At 39.9% G+C, this 18,959-nt stretch overlaps 2 protein-coding genes across 4 annotated transcripts in view; one reads left to right on the forward strand and one right to left on the reverse strand.

Moving 5' to 3' along the window:
- The window catches only part of LOC126926795 (uncharacterized), a 336,576-nt gene that overhangs the window by 271,918 nt on the left and 45,699 nt on the right, over positions 1-18,959 (forward strand). The gene's annotated exons all lie outside the window — the stretch shown is intronic.
- LOC126926784 (uncharacterized) overlaps positions 1-18,959 on the reverse strand; it is a 289,468-nt gene that overhangs the window by 144,305 nt on the left and 126,204 nt on the right. The window contains exon 3 of one of the 3 annotated variants that reach the window (XM_050743130.1): positions 15,795-15,841. The exons of the other annotated variants lie outside the window; for them this stretch is intronic. The gene's annotated coding sequence lies outside the window, so the exon portion shown is untranslated. The remainder of the gene's footprint in view (positions 1-15,794; positions 15,842-18,959) is intronic. 3 annotated transcript variants of the gene reach the window in all.

An 18,959-nucleotide genomic window follows, 5' to 3' on the forward strand; every position in this document is an offset into this window, starting at 1 on the left:
TTCTCTCTCGCGTACTCTTGAATTTCCTTGGATGTCATCGCTGGGTATCGGTCTGCAAGGATAATTTTTATGGAGTCAGTTTCTCCTGTCGAGTTTATAAGTTTTATGATATCTTCCGCGCGTTGTGTTTTCGATGTGGACATAAAAACAGCCCTTGAAAAGTGATTTATGAGTATATGCATATACTTCTTTGGTGAGTTGTTGTTGGAAAAACCTCGGACCGTATCGAATGACATTATTTCAAACGGTTTCCTCGCTGGTCCTAGTCTCCACATAAGCCCGATCGGTCTTCTCGTTCTGCTTTTATTCCTAATGCAGGTTTCGCATTGTTTGCAGAATTTGTCGACAATTCGGTCCATATTTTTGAAATAATAAAAGGGTCGGATTTTTTTCAATATGTGATTCCTTCCAACATGGCCAAAGAAATCATGCACCGTCTTTATGATATGCTCGCCTAAACTAAACTCTTGTGAGACGAATATACGTTGGCGTCCTTTAATATATTTAAAAAAAATCTCTGATTTTTTATAAGGTCTTTCGTATTTTTAATATCTTCTCTGTTTTCTTTCTGATCTCGGATTATGTCTTGTTTTTTTATAATATTCGCTACTTTCAAAACCTCTTCTTCGTTCTCAAAACTTTCTAAGACGGGGTTCCTGGATAGCGCGACTGCCTCTATGTTGTGTTTTCCTGGTGAGTAGATGATTTTGAAGTCGTACTGCGATAAGTAGTGCATCAGGTCTCCTAAAGTTTCATCGGTTCTTGCTTTGATTCTCATTGATTCCAACGGTTTATGGTCTGAAAGGACAGTGAAGTATCTACCGATTAACCAATGCTGCCAGTACTGAATCGCCTCTTTGACCAGAACGCCGAATTAATGTCAAACGTTGAGAAGAAATGGCAATTTCCCGCTTTGACTATGATATCTTCAATTCTTGGGAATGGTTGTGGTTCCGGAACTACAATTTTGTTTATCTCTCTGAAATCAATACATAGTCTATCTCTACGATTCGACTCTTTTTTAAAGGCTAGTGTCACTGGTGCTGCAAATGGTGAACTTGATTCCTCTATGAGATCGTGTTCTAGTAGTTTCGTAATCTGGAGTTCTATTTCTCTCTGATCTGGAATGCTACATCTGTATGGTTTCTTTGATATGTATTTATTTTCGATTAGCTTAATAGAAGCTTCTTGTGATTTCCTGGTTCCCACATTGTGTTTAGCAAATACATCTCTCTATAAGTTGGCTTACCTCTATTTTTTGTAGGTTATTTAGGTGTTCTAGGTTGTCCATAGGCTTACCCGTCTCCTTGTGTTCGGTAACGTTTACCTTTCTTCTCTGGTTATTTCTTCTTTCTTCTTTTCTATTAAATATTACTTCCTCTTTGTCGTCTACTTTTTGGCTAACCCTCAAATTCTCGTCTTGTCTTAGTTTGAATTCCCTTATGGCGTCCAGCCCTAAGATGAGATCATATGTGAAGTTATTATTGCGTACTATATACACATCTATCTCTTTCTCTATCTTGTTTATCCTCATTTTTAGTCTTGCCCGGCTACTCGTGAAGTCTTCCCCATTGATGGTTTTGAACATGCTCTTGTCTTCTTTTATCTGATCAATGATCTTTTGATCGATAAAACTTGCATTCGCTCCCGTAGACACCTTTAATCTCTTTTTGATCGTTGACTTTAACTCGCAGTTTTATCAATGGTTCGTACTTCTCCGGGCATTTTAGTGTTTTTCTTCCTTCCCATCCGATGTTCCTGCTATTTCATTTTCTGATGTGAGCGCCTCCAGTGAATTTATTTGTTTGGGTTTGGATTTGAAGGAACTGAGAAAGCTACAAACTGGATATCAGTGTATGAAGAGGAATGCAAAAAATACAAAATAAAAAGCGATGAGGAAAAAGTCAAAGGTTTGAGAAAGTACCTAGGAAAAACAGCAAAAACGAGGTACCAAACAAATCTACTGAAAGCTGGAGGACACAACTGGGAACTTTGGTTTCGGAAACAAACACTCCACGATAGAGCAAATGTACAGGCTTATAAACGAAATAATAGTAGCACTAGAAAACAAGGAATACTGCACAGCCCTCTTTATAGACATAGGGAAAGCATTCGATAAAATTAACCATGAAAGTCTACTACAAACAATTAGGAAACAATTCCCGGAGCAAATAAACCAATTAATAAAATCCTACCTAAGCAGCAGAACCTTCGTAATAAAAATCAAGGACACACATTCTCAAGTTAAAGACATCAAGGCCGGGGTACCACAAGGAAGCGTCCTAGGCCCAATACTATACACATTATACACGGCGAACATACCAACAACTACCAACAGCACAGTATTGACATTCGCGGATGACACAGCTATACTAGTCAGGCATACTAACCCAGAAACGGCAGTCAAAATACTACAAGAACATATCATAAAAATAGAAAATTGGCTACAAGAAAAACAAATAAAAGCGAACCCCAATAAATGCAACCATATTACATTCACGCTACGAAAAAAGATACCACCAAACATCCTATTGAACGGCACGCATATAACGCAAACAAAGCATGTCAAATACCTAGGACTCCACTTAGATACACAACTCACATGGAAACTACACATCAAATCAATAGTAGAAAAAATACAGAAAACAAGGAGACAAATGCATTGGCTAACAAGCCGAAAATCCAAACTAAACATAGAAAATAAATTAAAAATATATAAAACGATCATAAAACCAATTTGGACGTAAGGAATACCATTATGGGGGACGGCAGCAATGAGCCATATAAACAAAATAGAGGTAATACAGGCTAAAATCCTCAGAACAATAGTAAACGGACCTTGGTACGTCAGAAACGAAGATATACGGAGGGACCTGGGAATGCCAACGGTCAAGGAAGAAATTAGCAGATACTCCGAGAAATACAAATCAAGAATAGCAACACACCCAAACCGGCTAGCTGCGGAAACATACAAAACCATAAACATGGACAGAAGGCTAAAAAGGAAGCACCCAGCAGACCTTATAAAGGACATAACCTAACAAACACGAGGATAGTACCCCGCTGGGGGTAGCCACCAACATGCTAATTTAACCGTTAAAAAATTCCACCAAATGTCCAAATTGGACAAATTGTGAATTTTAATAAATAAATTAAAAAAAAACTGTACGCGTTAACAAAATAGTTCCAACTTACTTGAAAATAGTTGCTTGATTCAAGCAACTGTACGCGTTAACAAAATAGCTTCAAGTTATTTGAAAATACTTGCTCCACTCAACTGCACACATTAATAAAATAGTTTCAAGTTACTTGAAAATAGTTGCTTGATTGAGGTAACTTGACCAATCTGAATCGTCATAAAAACTTGGAAGGATATTTCAGGCAAAATTACAGGTTCACATTGGCAAAATGATTTTAACTTACTTGAAAATAGTTGCTTGATTCAAGCAACTGTACACGTTAACAAAATAGTTTCAAGTAACTTGAAAATAGTTGCTTGATTCAGGTAACTTGAGCAATCTGAATCATCATAAAAACTTGGAAGGATATTTCAAGCAAAATTACAGATTCACATTGGTAAAATAATAGGTTCACATTGACAAAATGGTTTCGAATTGCTTGAATTCAAATCGTTTGACGAAGCAACATGACTAATCTGAATAGTTTAATTGTCATCTTTATCCAAGACTCGCATAGTCAATCGAGCCATTCGGAAATCACATTGACCAACTCCAAAATTGAAAAGTAGAGAAAAGTAATTACAAGTATCGCAAGTGGTGAGACAATATGCGATAAAAATGAAAAGATGAGCGTGGCATTAAGCTCTAAGGAACTAGAGGTTTTGTGAGAATCAATCGTGTACTTGGACGATGAAATTGCGAAATTGTGAGATTGTCCAAAGATGAAGTTGGTCAATTTGACTTTCGCCAGGCTCGATCGTCACTACGACAGTTCTCGCGTATCGAAACTATCTTGATGTTTGTGTGGACAGGTGAGACGAATGAGCGATCGTGGCGGAGAAGGATCAGGACATTCGGTCGTTACGATGGAATCAGTGTTACCGACTTTATTTGGCCGTCGCGAATCAGTCGCCTGTTTTCCTTTTGGAGGCGTGACGAGAATATTACCAAATCGTCGAGAGCCAGCGTCCAGAATGTCCGCACCACCGAGCGGTAGAGGAAATACGCACTATCTTCGGTTGGACATTATGGACGACATTGCATACCTAAGAGCGAGGGAGGTAAGGATCTTTCGTTTATTCTTTTTCACTTTCTACCGTAATAGATCAGCCACAGATAGTCCATTTCGACGAATAGTTTCTTTCGATCGACGTGGAAACCGTCGAAAAGAAAGATTTAGGATATTGCAGCCGTTCGCCGATAAGGAGCGCCATTTACGCCGAAAGAGATCCGTTCTCTTAGAACGTTCATAGAGTCGCCTGTCTACCGTATTGGGTCTGCCTCCCTGCTATTCCTTTGTCTATATGCTGTCGATGGCTTCAGCGCTTGAGAAAGCTAAAAAGACCAGATGTGGAGTTTTCCTAGAAGTGGTGACCACTTCAACAAAAATAAACGAAAGATCCTTACCTCCCTCGCTCTTAGGTATGCAATGTCGTCCATAATGTCCAACCGAAGATAGTGCGTATTTCCTCTACCGCTCGGTGGTGCGGACATTCTGGACGCTGGCTCTCGACGATTTGGTAATATTCTCGTCACGCCTCCAAAAGGAAAACAGGCGACTGATTCGCGACGGCCAAATAAAGTCGGTAACACTGATTCCATCGTAACGACCGAATGTCCTGATCCTTCTCCGCCACGATCGCTCATTCGTCTCACCTGTCCACACAAACATCAAGATAGTTTCGATACGCGAGAACTGTCGTAGTGACGATCGAGCCTGGCGAAAGTCAAATTGACCAACTTCATCTTTGGACAATCTCACAATTTCGCAATTTCATCGTCCAAGTACACGATTGATTCTCACAAAACCTCTAGTTCCTTAGAGCTTAATGCCACGCTCATCTTTTCATTTTTATCGCATATTGTCTCACCACTTGCGATACTTGTAATTACTTTTCTCTACTTTTCAATTTTGGAGTTGGTCAATGTGATTTCCGAATGGCTCGATTGACTATGCGAGTCTTGGATAAAGATGACAATTAAACTATTCAGATTAGTCATGTTGCTTCGTCAAACGATTTGAATTCAAGCAATTCGAAACCATTTTGTCAATGTGAACCTATTATTTTACCAATGTGAATCTGTAATTTTGCTTGAAATATCCTTCCAAGTTTTTATGATGATTCAGATTGCTCAAGTTACCTGAATCAAGCAACTATTTTCAAGTTACTTGAAACTATTTTGTTAACGTGTACAGTTGCTTGAATCAAGCAACTATTTTCAAGTAAGTTAAAATCATTTTGCCAATGTGAACCTGTAATTTTGCCTGAAATATCCTTCCAAGTTTTTATGACGATTCAGATTGGTCAAGTTACCTCAATCAAGCAACTATTTTCAAGTAACTTGAAACTATTTTATTAATGTGTGCAGTTGAGTGGAGCAAGTATTTTCAAATAACTTGAAGCTATTTTGTTAACGCGTACAGTTGCTTGAATCAAGCAACTATTTTCAAGTAAGTTGGAACTATTTTGTTAACGCGTACAGTTTTTTTTTAATTTATTTATTAAAATTCACAATTTGTCCAATTTGGACATTTGGTGGAATTTTTTAACGGTTAAATTAGCATGTTGGTGGCTACCCCCAGCGGGGTACTATCCTCGTGTTTGTTAGGTTATGTCCTTTATAAGGTCTGCTGGGTGCTTCCTTTTTAGCCTTCTGTCCATGTTTATGGTTTTGTATGTTTCCGCAGCTAGCCGGTTTGGGTGTGTTGCTATTCTTGATTTGTATTTCTCGGAGTATCTGCTAATTTCTTCCTTGACCGTTGGCATTCCCAGGTCCCTCCGTATATCTTCGTTTCTGACGTACCAAGGTCCGTTTACTATTGTTCTGAGGATTTTAGCCTGTATTACCTCTATTTTGTTTATATGGCTCATTGCTGCCGTCCCCCATAATGGTATTCCTTACGTCCAAATTGGTTTTATGATCGTTTTATATATTTTTAATTTATTTTCTATGTTTAGTTTGGATTTTCGGCTTGTTAGCCAATGCATTTGTCTCCTTGTTTTCTGTATTTTTTCTACTATTGATTTGATGTGTAGTTTCCATGTGAGTTGTGTATCTAAGTGGAGTCCTAGGTATTTGACATGCTTTGTTTGCGTTATATGCGTGCCGTTCAATAGGATGTTTGGTGGTATCTTTTTTCGTAGCGTGAATGTAATATGGTTGCATTTATTGGGGTTCGCTTTTATTTGTTTTTCTTGTAGCCAATTTTCTATTTTTATGATATGTTCTTGTAGTATTTTGACTGCCGTTTCTGGGTTAGTATGCCTGACTAGTATAGCTGTGTCATCCGCGAATGTCAATACTGTGCTGTTGGTAGTTGTTGGTATGTTCGCCGTGTATAATGTGTATAGTATTGGGCCTAGGACGCTTCCTTGTGGTACCCCGGCCTTGATGTCTTTAACTTGAGAATGTGTGTCCTTGATTTTTATTACGAAGGTTCTGCTGCTTAGATAGGATTTTATTAATTGGTGTATTTGCTCCGGGAATTGTTTCCTAATTGTTTGTAGTAGACTTTCATGGTTAATTTTATCGAATGCTTTCCCTATGTCTATAAAGAGGGCTGTGCAGTATTCCTTGTTTTCTAGTGCTACTATTATTTCGTTTATAAGCCTGTACATTTGCTCTATCGTGGAGTGTTTGTTTCCGAAACCAAAGTTCCCAGTTGTGTCCTCCAGATTTCAGTAGATTTGTTTGGTACCTCCTTTTTCGTTCGTGAGTGCCGAGGCGTGCAGACGTGCCCGGCAAAGTCCACAAAGCAGCAAGTGACCATCCAGTTGCTGCTGAGTGCCGAGACGTGCAGACGTGTGTCCAGTGCCCTGTGAAGTTCACAAAACTCCACGTGACGCCCATCTGTCGAAAGCGAATCCAACTAACCTAGCCAGGGGTTAACAGCCTCTCGACTAGTTCTTTCACACTGAATTAACTAGCTCGATGATGGCTCTATCATTCCCAACAGGCTCCCCGGAGCTAAATTATAACACCGCCATTTTTCCTCCCCCGTGGCAAGAGGGCAACACATCTATCCTGGTAAACGACCGTCACACGAAAAAACGAAAGCTCGAACCAACCAAGACAAATGTAAACAAGAGTCAAACTAAACCATCAGCCAGCCAGGTGACCACCTACAATAGATTTTCAATACTGGAGTCCACGGAAGACTCCATGATTACAACCGAAAAGGTAAATAATCTCCATACTCAAAGAATTCCCCCTCCCCCACCGATATTCATTAACGACGTAATCGACATACAGTCAATGATTAAGACTATCGAAAAAGACATCAGCAAAGAGGACTACAAGTTAAAGATTAACAACAACCACGTGAAAATACTGCCGACCCACCCAAACGCCTATAGAAAGTTAACCAAGCTATTAAAAACGTTAAACGCTAAATTCCACACATACCAGCTCAAACAAGAAAGACCATTTCGAGTGGTGCTACGCAACATCCACCACTCAGTCGATCTAGACGAACTAAAGTGCGAACTGTTAAATCACGGCCACGAAGTAACTAACATCAGCAACATTAGGCATAGAATCACAAAAAACCCACTATCCTTATTTTTTATAGACTTAAAACAAAAAACAAACAACAAAGAAATCTACAACATCAATCGGCTGATGAACTCCATAGTTAAGTTCGAGCCACCTCTTGTAAAGAAAGAAATAATACAATGCAAAAGGTGCCAAAGGTACGGCCACACGCAGAAATACTGCAATCACAACTTCCGGTGCGTAAGATGTGCAGGTAATCACCGCACTGACCAATGCACTAAATCCCCGGAAACCCCCGCCAAGTGTATCCACTGTCAAGGAGAGCATCCTGCGAACTACAAAGGATGCTCAGCCTACAAAACACTACATAATATAAAGTATCCAAAACTGAGACCCAAGGACATAACCATACAAGAACCTAAACCCCAAAAACTCACCACACCAACAGTATCCTATGCGCAGGCAACGCAAGGAAACGTAAACAACTCGAAAACACACAGTGTACACACAGAAAATAGAATTCCCACCCCACAAAGCACAGACAACTTTACCAGACTCGAAAAACTTATCGAGAAGCAAACTGAGCAAATTAACAACTTGCTGTCACTACTCACACTCTTCATGGACAAATTCATACGCACAGAAGCAAAATAAAACCAATGCGAATAGCTCTGTGGAACGCCAACGGTCTAGCTCAGCACAAATCTGAACTAGAACTATTCTTAAAACAACAGCAAATCGATGTGATGCTCATATGCGAAACCCACTTCACCGACAAAAACTACCTCAAAATACACGTCTACAACTTCTACCACACCCAACACCCCAGCGGAAAGGCCCACGGCGGCACCGAAATCATAATCAAATCAAACATCAAGCACTACGAACTTCAACCATTCCAGAAAGACTACCTCCAAGCAACAAACGTAGCAATAGAAGACTGTCATGGTACAATCACCACTTCAGCTGTATACTGCCCTCCCAGACACTCCATCGCCAAAGAAGACTTTGACCACTTCCTGGACACCCTGGGCAACAGATACATAGCCGGAGGAGACTACAACGCTAAACACACCCAATGGGGTAGCAGACTGGTTACAGTAAGAGGCAAAAACCTCCTCAACAGCATAATAACCAACAACCTCAACTACCTTACCACATACGAACCCACACACTGGCCCACCGACACAAACAAAATACCCGATCTCCTTGATTTCTTCATAACTAAAAATATCTCGTCAAGACACGTCCAAATCAATTCCTCGGCTGATCTCTCCTCTGATCATTCCCCCGTGATAGTAACAGTCAGTTCAACTATCATCGAGAATACACCTAATGGCTCCATTCATAACCAACACACCAACTGGCAGCTCTTCAGAGAAGTCTTTACCCACACAACTTCAGCCTCATCCTCACTAAAAACCAATGATGAAATCGAAGCAGCCACGGAATACCTAAATGCGAGCATAATAAACGCTATCCGCGTCTCCACACCGGCAAAAACGAGAACGGAATGTAGCATTAACTTGGTACATAAAATCCCACCCCACTTTGTCTCCAGCATATTGCTTGTACGGTTCTGCAACCATGTAACATTTGCCCCTAATGCGATACAAGTATGAGAAGAGTTTCGGTATGTTGCAGCCTAAGTATCGTGAATTACGAGCGCAATAAAAATGTTACACAAGGTACAATTGCTACAACAAGGAAAACAACGTTCCGATTTGTTTAATTCTTTTAATTCGAATCACGAAAAAAGCACATTGTTACGTCGCCTAAACATCTGCATGCCAGCCCTCGCGACCGGACAGCCAGCGGCCTGCGTAACGTCACTCCGACCCTCAATAAACCTAAGTACCCAATATATTCTTTCGCTGTCACTGTATTGTATCAACAGGCGTCTTCAGTCAACCCCTTTGTCCTGAAGAATTTCTTAAGCCAAAAAATATTTGTCGAAGCACATCTGGTTTTTAGAGAGGTCCTTGGGTTTATCAGGCGCGCTGAAAAAATACGGAGAAAGCAAACACGCACCCATCGGGAAGAATCGAATAGCTAGCTAATAAATCAATCAGGTTTTTCCATGAACAAGGTCTCCTATCAACCACGATGGTAGGAGGCCTTCTACCCATCCCTTCAAGCATCAGCGTAGGGCATAACCAATCGACATCGCGGATCATTACCCTCACTTTTCTTAACGAAAAGTGTGAACAACGAATCCGCGTTCGTCATGCAAAAGGGCACACCCACACTGAACTTTCTTCCATCTCAACGCAAGAGCGACCAATTAGTCAAAATTCTAACGCCTAACGTCTAACTCTGAACAGAACACCAATTCAAGTCGATCCGGGACATTGCCAAACATTCGCTTATTCTATTAAGTATCATATCGTGCTACGTCCACCAAGAGACTAAGTTCAATTGTAAGAGCCTTGCTCTATATTGTATACATCTACATTATCTGCGTGCGATAAAGTTGTTAATTGTTTATCTCTTCTCAATCGTGTAGACTAATTGTTGGAAATATACATTATTATAATTCTGTGACTCTCAGTGTTATACCGCATCAACCACCCCGATTATCCTAACCGAAATACGGGGATCGAACTATTCGTGGTGTCGATTATTCTAATCGTAACGGGAATTTACGATTCTCGTTGACGCGTATTCTAACGACCGCGTCTCCCCGCGATAGCTCGAAATTTACACACATGTTCATTCAAAATGATAGTAATCCGTGTTATGAAAGAAGCAAGGACGAGCATATAAATTGATTTGAATTTTTCAAAATATTTGTTCAGATGGCGAATCGAAGAGATGAAAGGCGAATCGAAAGTTGAAAGATTTCGGAATAAATTATTTTTTTAACGTTCTGTACGTGTGCGAATCTTCGAAAGATGTTCCAATTTCCGTTGCTCTAAACCCAGATAAAGAAAGCTTGAAAAATAAACCTCTACCTTGTTCATCGCAAAAACTCAAGTCGTTTGATCTGACCTTACGAAGAAATTATTCAATTGCGAAGGATGTTGCGATAGTATCGCCGTTCACTGTACATGACCATTCTATGGCAAATCGATCATTCTTTCGCGTCGCGATGTCAGGGATTCTTTTTTTTTTTCAACTTGCCAACTCGAGAAAGCGAAAAAACTTTCGACAGATCTAACTCACGAAGATGGAAGAGATCGATTTACGTAAATGGAAAGATGCGTAGCTATCTTTAAATAAATAAAAAACTTACATATTATTTAAACGAAAAAGGTCGTTTCAACAAAGATCCATTTTGAGACCAAAACAAAGATCCAAAATTTCTCCCTATCGCGCTCTCTTTTCTCTCATCTTTACACACTCATTGTGTAATATCATGGTCATATAGCAGTTTCAACAATGTTTCGACCATGTAACGAGCTATCCTAATCACATCGAACTACCACGGAAAATGCAGTCGAACAAGCAGACTAACGCCAATGATTCATAGACTCGTGGCAAACGAAAATTAATCGCTGCGAGTCTTTTTCCTGTCGTTGCTATATACTATGTATGTATGTATGTATGTATGTATATATGTACGTACATTTATATATGTAGCTTGCTCCGGACATACAGACTAACAGATAATAACCGAAGAGAAATATCCAGGCTGTGTCACACGACAAAAGCCACTAGCATGATTTAGGATGCCACCAGTGATAAAGGATATGCATCTATTATTTATAGTGATAAAAATTCTATTACTTTCTTCTCACAGTACTGTGTCTAACTAGACTGTGAATATTTATTGCGCGCTCATATTTCCACGAAAATAATTAAGAGAGACACTTGAACCGGAAGTTGCCGTTATTTGTTAAATATTATATTAGATCGTGGCAAAAGTTTCTTTCGTTCTATAAGGAAATCATAGACGCGCAACATTTTTCTGTTTTCTATTATTTTATCGAATTACGTACGATCCATTTTGTCCTATTAAGATGAAGATCGCATTATTTGACTGAATTTTCGTGTTTGTATAAAGATGCGTTGTCGTAAAAGATATGTTTGTAAAACAAAGACGATTAGGGGACAACCTGCTGGTGTTACAAGCAACAGGTACTCTACTTTAGATATTTTATACGTTTACGTATACGACATCCGATACGTTTTTACACGTTATGAGCACGTTGTATCCATTTCTGCATGATTTCAGATTTCTGTTGAACGTATAAAACGACTACGATATACATATTCCAATGAAAATAAATAAAAACGCGCTTCATTAACCAGGCACACGTCAACGCGTAAATTCAACAAATTGTGGAACTTTGAAATTGCACGCAGACAATACGTGGATGCGTATGGCGCAATTTTTATTTTCTGCCACAATTCACCCTCGGAGAGTGAAATCTACCTCTGACAATTTCCCGCTATTGCTGTAACATTGACGGATACTTTTATCGAACGATAGGCGCTAATCGAAAGATGTAACTCTCGTCCGAAAAGTTTCTTTCTATGTATACTTGTGGCTTGAAAGCTATAACGGAAAATCGGAAAGTAGGCCGATTCTCGGAGGTGAATTTCATCCCCTTAGAGCAACTTTGGACAGCGAAAGAATGTCCTGTACGCGTCTCGGAAGTTTCATAATCTTTCGAAACTTGTCTTGTAAGTAGAAAATTTGCTCATATCTGTTTTGAATATTTTATACGCTTCTGCATTATTTCGTACACTCTGTGTACTCGTTTTCGAATTTCTCATAAACGCAGAGAAAACGTACGCGACGACTGTTCAATGCATCTCGTTTTTTGAAAATGAACGATAATCGCAAGAACTTGTAACGTTGAAGAACGAGCCACTGACTGTCGTCGTTGATCTTTCAGATCATCCTCGCTTTTATTTAATTACAGCTAAGTGGAAGACATCGGTAGCGAACACAACGTCGTCGATATCCCGTACAATACGTCGTGTTACGATATTACGGTGAACATCATTTGTCAGCATCGGATTCCCGTTGCCTTCGGCTTGCGATCTGATCTTTACAATTCTTGCGAATACGCCTTTCAACGACGCTTTAAACTCGTGGCCGTTTTCCAGGACAACGCACACCGCGCCCGATAGAAATATCGAAAGCGAAAGCTTTCTCTTGTTGGCGGATAAATGCCCGTGAAAGCTCCGGATCGATAAGGGACACGGTATGTTAAATTCTTTTTCTTCGAAACAGGTCTGATGCAGCTTTCGATATCTCGGAGTAGCGATTCACGCGATAATCGTTTCCCTCTGCGACGATTCTGTGAAAAGCTTCACACGCTTTTCCGCTACACACGACAGATCGTCACTCTTTCTATCGAATAATCCAAGCCGAATCCAAGTTCGACAAGACCAATTCCGCAAAATTCCTGTCTCTCGCTATTCCTCGTGTAGAAGATTTACTAAGTTGAAATTTCACAGATCGTAGCTGCTAAGCTACTCGTAAGTTACTCGCAAATCCTCTCGTAACTTGTATCTCGTCCTTGCATCGTGTTTCTGCATATTCTTCCCAATAAATTCTAATTAAACCGCGGATCCATATTTTGGAGAATGTAAAAAGGTAGAATCTCGGTTGAAAATTGCCTTACCAACCAATTGCTGTAGAAAACGCTACTTTATATATTTTATATATTTTTTCGTGTTCCATTTCGAATTTCCTATGAATGGAATTCAGGAATCCTAGGAATGGAATAAATGGAGTATTAAAATCTTTCCGTTTAATTACAAGGTGGTCACAAAGCGGAAAGGTCAATGAAAATATTCTTGTTGCGCTTTTTCTCCTCTGCGATCTTCCGAGACGTTAAGAAAATCGAAATTGTAGGATTTTAAAAACGAACGTAAGACTTTGACGTTATTGAGAAAAATATTTTGACGTGAAACGATATCGCGATAAAGCCCGCTTAAGCTCGGTATTATCTTCGACGTAGAATAAACTTCTGCCCTTTTTTTAACTCGTCGAAGTTGCCTTAAGTTGTTTTAGCTGTCATCCTGCGCTACTTTCACTATCACTAAAAATTTCTCTCAGAAATTCCAACGAGAAGCAAAATTAAATAAATCGGCGTGCATAGTAATTGCGTTTTGTTATCACGACAAGAATCGCGTTAGTAGGAACGCAGTTTCAGCTTTTTTATTCGCCGCCAAAACGTTCATTTTTGATACTGTCAGTTTCGTTTGGATAGACAAAGGGAAAAAAGAAAGGGAGATAATTCGGACGTCTTACTCAGCAACTTTGCCTTCTTAATTAGCAGCGAGTCAACGACTTGTACGAAATTCTCCGCATTAGTCGGCGGCAGCTAATCGCGACAAATGGCGTGCAACGATGTGCAACTTGTCGTACAGCTGCGAAAAAAGCTATTCAGCTCGTTCGAGCAGGTTCAGTAATTTTAACGGCATAAGACATGTCCAACGTTTCGTGGAAAATTTTATCTGCGCTCTGTTTTTCTTTTATCGTTTTATTTCCGTGACTTGGAGATCACTTCCAGGCTGAGCAAAGGGAATATTTTAATACCAGATCAAAAAGGGAAACAGCCTATCAAATCGAACGATGGAAGGTTTTTTAAAATAGATGACAAATCTGCCAAGTTCTGGGTCCCGTTAAGAGCATAACTAACTTACAACTGCGTGATAACTAGATCGCTGGTGTTCACGCGTAAATTCATTCGTACCTTCATCGAAGCGATAAAAAATATTTTTTAATAACATTTCGGGTCGATGGAATTACGAATTTCCATAAAAATATGCGAGCCAAATTAAAATTTGTTTCGTCCACTATCGATATTGCCACATCTACAATGTGTTTTCCGCTTCTCACGTTTCGCGTATATATATATATATATATATATTTTTTTTTTTTCATGCTACGCGAATTTCCATAAATATATAAACATCGGCAGTCTAATTGAAACCCTGAAACCCTCGAACCGATGTATTTCGTTCGAAAATCAATTAAAGCGATGTTTTTCGATAATTCGAGAAATTAGTTAACAACGAATTCGATTTGATATGTTTTCATTGGACGCGTTCGCTTTAATTGCCCTTTCATCGAACGCTTTGCCTCGGTCCCCTGTCTTAAACATTTCCTCGGAGGATGAACTTCATAACGGACTTGATGAACGGTGTGGACTTAACCTTAAATTACTTAAGGTAATTTTTTATACTCGCGGAATGATCTTTTTCAGAGAATCTTAACGATGGTCGAGCTGATAGAAGGAGCAATGCATGTCTTTTAAACGTCTTCGTTTAAATCATTACGAGGTATTCGAATGAGTTGTAATCGACCATAAGCGTATCGTAATTGAATTATTAATTATTTATTAGAACAAACGATAATTAATATATATTTCTCGATGATACGTTTCTACGTGATATATCTCTTTTTCGTGAAAATTATCTCCTGAATTTTCCACCGTTTTGTACACCATGGTAAATATGTTCGTGAAATAGCTTTCACGATAAAAGTCTCTCGTACCTGCACGATAATAAAACTGTTTTTATTAAATCTCTTTCATTGTTTTCGAACAGAAAATCTATTCTCCGTTGTTTCTTATACGACGCGAAATACGTTCTACGACAGTGCGTTACCGTATAAAGGTTAAACTGTGTACCGTAAAAGGTCAGGCTACAAATGTTGAGAAAGTTGTTTTGAAAATAATGGAAAACGTCAAGATAAAATCAGCATTTCTATCGGTTTAATATCTTTGCATGGAATACAAATTTTATTAATTTTAAAACAATTGACGTTATTTTCAGCAAGTTATTCGGTAAAAAATTCAATCGATATTTCACAAACTGGTTGTTCAACGGATATTCCTTTCTCCGTGGTTGCACAGAATACACATTATTTTTTCATTTTTCTTTTTTTTCCTTATCGAACCTCTGAATTCGTATCACAGTTGCGCATAAATATGCACGACGTAAAATTGCGTTAGACGCTTAATTTGCAATTCTTTCGAAGAATAAAAACACGCGAGTAATCTCTGCAGTAAATTAATAAATTTACTTGAAGGGTACTTGCGCGAAGAAAACATTGTAAATTGTAAAATTGAATAATTTTGATGTTTTACCGGAGAACGTTCTACGTACCGATAAAAATACCGTATTATGAAATTTAACTGTGATTTCACTTACAGAATAAGCTACCACTAACACTGGAAGATTGTGTCGCAACGTCGTTTCTCTGAAAAAAGAATATAAATTTCAATAAACATTGGTCGATCGTTTCTTAGCTTTCGTCTATGCCATCGATCTCGACGAATAGAATTTCCTTTGCAAGTAACAGCCGACACACACACACGCCTCTCTACCCGTACGCTTCCCTCGTTCGTGAATCTGGATGTTATGTTAAGGCTGAACTACATCAAGTTTTCTCCTGCTGGCGAAAAAACTTGTTTCTTGGCACTCGAGGTGATTTCTACGAGAACTCTTAGCTTGGTACGTTAAGAGCTGTACAGGCTACGCCGCCAAACTATACGTCGCTTGATAACTCGAATCACTTTGAATCGCAAACAACTGCAACAACACGAGCCAGAGAAGCGTTAATGGATTGCCGATCCCCGAACCGAGTGCCAAAACGCACTCAACGCGCACTGTTTTTATTCTGCTCAAACCGAGGAGGAAAAAAAAAAAGAAATAAAGGCACCTCATCCTCGTTGATCGATAGAATCGTTCTGTTTTGTGTCTGTTGGGGTAAACGAAGTAGCACAAGGTACGTTCCATCACGTTGCGAAACTCGTTCGCACATCGAAGGTAAATGAAGATACGTTTGAAGGAATGAATCCAATTAATTCCGCGAATTGGATGTGAATTCGAACAAAGCCAATAGGAAGCTGCGTCGATTCTCGAATTCTTCCAATAATTGGACAATAATGCCTGCCGCGGGTCAAAGATTGCCGCGCCGGGTTGAACGATAATCGATACTCGGCAATTTTATCAACGAACAATACGCAAACTGTTGTTTCGCGACGGACGCTATCGATAGAGCTGACGCCACTCGAGAATCGTGCAAGGGACAGCAGTTATTTCTTTGCTATTTTTCGGATTAAAGGTTTCCATGCACTTCACCACATTCGAATTGTTAAATTGCACCGCTGTTGACGAACTTGCGTCCTCTGCTCCCATTGCCACGCGCTCGAGCGTCGCATCGAATTTTTGTTGTTCGCTGTTATTCAAAGTCACGTCAATCACAAAGGCTTTCGGCTGCTATTTCGCGTTAATTCAATTCGAGGATCAAAAAGCGGAATAACCGCGTACCAATGGCGACATTGACGCGAACGAGGCGAGTTATTGTTCCCTCGAGTTTGCCAGCAACCTATATGTTTGTTTTATATTCGCTTCTCATCATCCTCGCTCTCCTGGGTAGCACAGAATTTCAGTTACGTTTCTCCTTGGTTTACGTCCATGGTCTACTCTTTCAACCAACGACCTTCGCGCCTCTTCCACTGAACATCTACGCTCGAAGCTTGAAACTTGAACTTCACCTTCGAACGTACCTCTAACTACTTGCACTATCGCTGCGCCTAAACTTTGACAACGTACAGACGTACAAGATGTGAAACTCAGTGTGAGAATATGCAAAAGACGTATCAACACGACGGACCACGGACAGGCCACGGAGGTCTATTACGAAACTTCAAGACACAAACGGAAGTTGTGTAATTAAAAGAAAATAGTTCGACGTATTACTACGAAGTAGCTCAATTTCCTTAACACTTTGACTGACACGCCGAAATCACATGTTTCACTCAGCACGCCACGGGAATATTTTTATTGTTCCAAGCATATAATGGCAAAATAATAATAAAATGACGATGTAAGACAACATTTTTCCCCAATGGACCATTTATCTTATTGGTGGTCAGGGGAGGCCACTGTGGCGCAATTGATAGCGACGCATTATAACAAGGCTTCGTTTATTTCAACAAACCAGTCGCATTCGTTATTTCGTCGCAAGCAAAACGTCCAGAATATATCGTTGAAACGTGTAGAAGATATTAGTAAACAGTATTTGCTCATTCTATATATAATAGTAAGGTATGTGCACACTTCTAACTTGAATTATATGATTATAAAGCAGCATTTACGATTATTTTCTAGTAATCTTAACTTAATGAAGAACGAAAAAGATTTCAATTTGAACGTTGAATCGCGAAAATTTTAAATATAATATAAATTAATATAAATTTTAAATCGCGAATTTGAAAAAGCAGGGAGGGCAGGGACACGGCGCAGCACGCGCTGGAGCTTTGTCCGGCGTGGGAGCTACACAGCTACTCCCTGCGGCACGTCATAGGTGAAAGATTGACACACCCTCGGCGATTCTAGAAACGATGTTGAGAGCGAACCATAGGAATACGAGGCTGTCCGCCTCTTTTGCGAGCGAGCAGAAAGGGAGAGAAAGAAGAACTCTCACCCTTGTAGGATCACGCATGCAGGGGGATGGCGTTCAGGCGGCCCTAGAACCGCTTCATCGCCGTCCCAACGGACCCACGACTAAAACAGGGGATAACGCTAGGGGCAATGCCCCCCTCCCTAGCATCAAATTCAACAGTCGGAGAATTGTTAGGATTGGCTCGAACAAGAGGACGACGGAAAAGGGTGCAACTGAAGACAATTCATGAGAGGTTCCTGGAGCACTCCTGTCGTACGCGTAGAATGATCATCGTGAAATTTTAGTCGGTAAGAGTCCGACACTACTCTACTGTTACCGATTATTAGCAGCAGCGGAGTGTTCATGAGGATTTCTTCACGTACAAAAAGAAAAAAAAGGTGGAAGAGTAATAAATAGCAAGAAGAAAAATACCGACTAAACAGTCGCAAATTCTTTTCATAGTTGCAACGTAAATCCCATAGAATTGGATAAAGTAGATTGATCGAAAAAATGACGAATGTTAATGTTACGCATCAACGCAACTATCCTGTTATCGGGTTCAAGAATGCGCATGGGTCGTGGCTTATTAACGCGTATATCGTCAGGCATATAGCTGTGCTGTGGTACTCCGGAGCGCAAGGACCTCTGTTTTCGTGTTACCTAAGGGTAGTTACGGTACAAACGGGTCGATTGAGCGGTCGATGAGAAATTTGAGTAAGTCTCTCCCTGCGGAAACGCGAGTTTGGCCGACTACTAGTCTGGGTCAAGGGTCGAGCGACGGATAAAATTTTCGCGTGCAAACGCAAAAATTTAATTGCGTAGATTGGTAAAACCTCGGTTCGGTAATAAATAGAGTTCGCTTAAAAATAAAGAGACCTCGTTTCAAACGAATCAATGTGCACAGTGCACGACGTCGTAGTAATGAT

This window comes from Bombus affinis, unplaced genomic scaffold (assembly GCF_024516045.1).
Source record: "Bombus affinis isolate iyBomAffi1 unplaced genomic scaffold, iyBomAffi1.2 ctg00000059.1, whole genome shotgun sequence".
Classification (NCBI taxonomy): Eukaryota; Metazoa; Arthropoda; class Insecta; order Hymenoptera; family Apidae; genus Bombus; species Bombus affinis.